This window comes from Vespa mandarinia, chromosome 6 (genome assembly GCF_050613455.1).
Source record: "Vespa mandarinia isolate Hongniang chromosome 6, ASM5061345v1, whole genome shotgun sequence".
In the NCBI taxonomy this organism is placed as follows: Eukaryota; Metazoa; Arthropoda; class Insecta; order Hymenoptera; family Vespidae; genus Vespa; species Vespa mandarinia.
The window spans coordinates 715,310-720,881 of NC_140815.1; the positions used below are offsets into that span (position 1 = coordinate 715,310).

Consider the following 5,572-nt stretch of genomic DNA (forward strand, 5'->3'; position numbering starts at 1 on the left):
ATTCTTGGGAAGATATTATTTGAATTGCAACGTGTAAATTTTAAATTTAATCTGAAACTTGAGAGTCTTCAATCATATTATCCAGTCGCGCGTGGTTTTAAGTACGTCTTTTTTCTTTCGCTTCTTACAATCAACTTGCTGTCCTTTCCTCTCAATACTCACGTATTTTTCTTTCTTCCTTCCTTATCCTTGTCTCTTCTCCAATAAATAATATCTTCAAAAATGAATCTTTAAATTCATATGTTATACTGGAGAAGCAAATATCACATGTCGTTAAGGAGGTTGCCTCCTATCAACTGATGCGGAACCCATACTTCAAAGTGATTAACGTAGTCGATCTTTATAAGATTATGTACCGTTGTTTGCAGAATATTAAAAATATCCATAAACCAATTCACGAATCACGGATTTTGGTATTGATTAATTCCGTATCCATAAGGATAGGTGGCGTCTGCGTTCTTCATCTTCCTGTTCCAAATCTCCTAAACCAAGTAAGAAATGTTTGAACATTTAAAGGAACACACTCATACACTCAAAACTCAGTTACCTTTTTTAAAGCGATGCAGCATTACGTGTTGCAAATACTTCTTTTGATTTTCTATGCTTAAAGGCATATGAAATGTTTGTATAAACATTAGCATATAAAACAGTTGTTAGATACCGAAAAATCTAATAAAAAAGAATTTAGTTAAGATACGCATGTATCACATTTGAATTACACAAAATGTAGTATTTAAAGGAAATATTCTTCGATGTACTTATATCTATAGAAAATTTACTTCGCTTTATTTTTATTTAAAGAAAATGAACTTCATTGTATTTGTATTGAAGTAAATTGTATTTAAAGAAATCGTACTTCAAAGTATATTTTATAATAATCCAATGTTATCTGTAATAACTTAATACATCAATCAGCATATAAAATAGTGATGATTAATTTTCAAACCTTCATTATCTCTACGATGCTACGATAAATTAAATATATTTTTAAGATTAAATTATAAAGATATAATTAAGATTAAATATATCAATATATTTAATAATACTCAGTCTATAAATAATAACCAACACTGTTCTACCTTTGGTTACATTTTCTAACGTCTTCTGAACCATTCTTTCTCTTTCCCAATCCAATGTTATATTAAAAAGATAAAATTCATATAGAATATAGAACAAGACACGTGCAAATTATTGATATTTAGTCTCTTTATACTTCATTGCTTCATCTAATATAAAATTCGATGATTGCTTTATTAATGCCCTAGGATAGGCGATATGCTGTTCTATTCACCAGATAAAGTATAGCGCCTCTATCGCCAAATTGGGTTTCATAACTATTTGGATATTTTGTAATGAATTCATGACCATTAGCTTCTTTCGTCCTTTTTATGATCTGGTACATTAAATGATGCATAGTATATAATGAAATACTTTCAAAAAATATTAAAATTTTTATTCATATATTATTTATCTCCTCGTCAGTCGCATCTTGCTTTCCATATGTAATATTCTTCATTGTACTAGTTGCAAAAAGTAAGGGTACTTAATTTATATACGCTAATACAGTATTTCTAAGGTAGCTAGGGTTAAGAGACCTAATGTCCCATTTATCAATAGAAATGTTACCCTCGTCGACATCATAAAGCAAAAATATCCAAATTAAAATTCTTCAAAATAACATGATCCGACCGAGTTGGATAGTTAAATTTCACATTTTTAAATTCTATATTCTCTAAGAAAGAGAGTTCTTATCTTTTCTTATCTTTTCTCCGACTATCATTAGCGATGATGCCATATTTAAGTACTATAAAATAAATTTCACGTACGATTATAAACAGTTTATATATATATAAAATCTTGTAAGTAAAAATAATAAAATACTTCAAAAATCTGTGCACTAGCACTGATTCCTCTTACGTATATTCCAAGCAATAAAGATAATTGAGAGTGAAATCTTTGAACTATTTCGTTTGCCATTAAAAATATCATAAGATCGCCGGATGTTAATTGCCCAATTGACATTAAATGACCATAAAAGTACAATGTACAAAGCAAAATACCATTTCAAAACAAATTTATTCTTGCTTGAAATAAACCAAGATCAAATCCTAAATTTTCATATAATTCAGATGCATGTTTAACTTTTTTAGATAATACTTCAGGTCTCTTAATTCTCGGTTTTCTGCTGCAAACGCTTTTATCTGTAAAAAAGGTCATAAAAATTAATACATTGACCGCCACGGTAATTATATATGACCGCAGATTATTTCTCCTATAAGGCCACTATGGCCATTGATGATCGGAGTATTTTAAATGTTTATAATTGTAAAAGCTCAATGAACATTGACAGTTAATGAATTTTGAATATCATGGCTAATTATAAAATACATCGAAATAACATTCATGATCCATAGATAAGAATTATCTTATATAACCATATTTATTATTATTTTTCCTTATATGTTTAGAATAATAAAAATACTTTCATGGAGTCTTGAGCAGAATAAGTGATTTCGGCGTGGCGGTCAATGTGTTAATGTTACGTTAGTATATCATTTGAGCAGATTTTAAGAAAAGAAACCACATTAAAATTGATTTTTAAGCTTTGTTTATGAATTTTTTCAATTTTTTCTATAAAATAACTAGAATTCATTGAAATTTTTGTATCATTTTATTTATGTTTTGAACTACATCTCGAATTTTTTTTAAGTCGTTTTCGACGGAAATGTCCAAACTGTAAGCTGCCGTCCACCACAAGTCGTTATCGAAATTGGTTATTTGCATACTTCGTGGAGATCACAATTTCGATTTAAAACCAAAATGGTTTATATCCTACATTATTAACATGTTTTCTAAGAATATGAACTAAATCAGAACTGAAAATATTGAAAATTGAATGTTTTAGAAATATTTAAAAAAAATATTTCAATTTTCACCATTTTGTTTTCAATTATTTTGTAATAAAAAACACTTTAAATTATGATATCATGTAGAAAATTAGTTCATATTCTTCGTAATTAAATAAAAAAAGATCTCACATTTTTTAATAACGATTGGTCAATAACTTTTTGACCTAGAATGTAAGCAAGTCTAAAAAATATCATTTCGAAAAAAACGCACTTGAAAATAAATTTACCGAAAACTAGAAATTCTAAACAGTAATCAATTATGTAAAGTGCTTACTGATTAATCAGCTATACCAGCACCATACAACAATACTTGTTCTTCTTCAAAAGCATTATTTAGAGCTTGCATCTCCTCTTTTCTTACTTTCCGAGTTTCCTTGGTCTCCAAAGAGCTACGTCTATTCTGTCGGTTCACGCGCTGCTCATCCATTTGTTGTGCGTAATTGAATTTCTGCAGGCCAACTACAATATTCAACTCATTCATAACCATTAGAAGTGCTGAATTTTCTTCGTTGAATAAGTCAATAGATAAAAATGATGCTACTTTGATCATTTTCAATCTAGAATGCAAATGTTTTGGAGCCAAGCATCGAATTGTTGTTACGTTTGCACTGAAACTTTGTTAACAAACTAAAGTATTCACAGTCACATTTTCACTGATTGCACTATGAAATTTTTTGCACTAGCATTTCCATTTTTGTCGACACTTTCTTTGTTGGTATATCGATTTTCATGGAATGATCTCTTACGTGGTCTACTGCATCGGTTACTGTTTCATGGTACTTTTTGGGTAGGAAGACATTTTTTTCTTGTAATTTTCAACAAACGCGTGAAAAGCCAAAGCTTAATCGATGCAATACAGTCGAAATAATGCCGACACTTCTAATTGTTTCTACATAAATCCTATACAGTGAGCATAAAGAAAAAATATCTGTTAAGATCCTCTTCCTCTTCTAATATCTCGTAATACAGTGGTATTGAGCCAGGTAACTAAATAAAAGACTACCTGTATGACCGTTCCATTCTACTTGCTGTGCGCTGGAGCGCCAATTTGAACATTCCTATTTGCGCTCATAGCTTCGGAACAAATTTGAATTTCGTTTTGAAGCTTTAGAAACACACTTTTCAATAGTTATACTAACAATTTATCCAAAAAAATCAATTTTTTGAACCCTCTAATGTGGTTTCCCCCCTTGAAGTATATTATAAACCTTAATATACCGTTCGTATATTTCAGATAGCTTTTTCGCAGACAGGAGTTGCTTTTGCAAATTGGTTTTGTGCTTTTGTAGACAACTCACACAAGCTTTTTCCAAATATAATACCAATAAATATAACTATTGGCATACATAATAACATTGTATCTGTCAGTTGAGCCAATAACATTATTACAGAAATACGAATAATTAACATTATTACAGAAAATATAACATTATCACAGAAAAACTAATAGAACTTTTCACCAAAGAATTCAACCAAAGAACTTCTTCAGCCTTGAGATATACATATATTAAGCATAAAAAGTATTCGTACAGCAGTGAATTTGAACAAAAACTTTATAGTTGTTTATATATAGCAAAAAAATATATATATATTCTTAAAAATTTCTAAAACGAATGTTATTAAAAAATAATTATTTATTTATATTTGTTATGAATAAAATATTAACAAATTTTCAGAAGTTAGCAAAATATGTACGTGCAATAAGTATTCGTACATTTCTACGTGTACATCAAAAACTATACATTTTAATACATAAACAAAACACAAAAAACAATTTATTTATAATTTTAGTATTTATTGGAATTTCTTTTAGATTGTATTTACAATATAATGTCACGAATCAAGAACTGTACGAATACTTATTACGCGGACATTTTTTGTTAACATTTTTTTATAATAAATAAAGTTCTACAAAGTTTTTGTTCAAATTGATTGCTGTATGAATACTTTTACACTCACTTTTACAGTACTTTGAATGTATTTTTGAAATCCTGAATATCATTTGTTAATCGACTTATTATTTTACCAGTACAATTTTTATCAAAGAATGTAACTTTTTGCATAATAATAGATTTGAATACATTTTTACGTTATTTTATTTCTCACACAATTAAGTAAATTTATATTACAGAATAAATTTAATTTAATATCTGTTGGTTGATAAATAAATTTTATATCTATGTTTGTTATTTATAATTCAATTTGATCGGAATATTTTTTGCTACATCATTTGTATAAAAAGTTAAAGTACAAAAATTGTATTGTGTAGAATCGATTTACTTCAATACCGGCCTCTTTGATGTCTCAAGCAACTTGAAAGCTAAATTCGTAATAAGTAACAGTATATATTTTTTATCAATATTTTCACACTTACTGACAGAGAAATTAATAACTGCTAAATATGTAATATATAAAGTTAGTCAAAAAAGTCTCCGTAAACCGTATTAAAATTTTCTTAATGTTGTTTATCTCCAAGCGGAATGTTAATAAATAAATAATTTTTACTCTCATATATCCAGTTACATAACATTTATTATTAATGAAAAAGAAAAAACAATATATTTCTTTATTAACAAGTAAAATAAAGAAAAAGACAAACATAACAAAAATAAGATCAAAAAAGTTTCCGTACATATAACTTTATTAATCATAATATTTTAAAT

The 5,572-nt window shown here is 27.7% G+C and overlaps 1 pseudogene; it reads right to left on the reverse strand.

The window, feature by feature from the left end:
- Positions 1 to 993: 993 nt before the first annotated feature.
- On the reverse strand, positions 994 to 4,323 carry LOC118450550 (mitochondrial potassium channel ATP-binding subunit-like; annotated as a pseudogene).
- Positions 4,324 to 5,572: the final 1,249 nt, after the last annotated feature.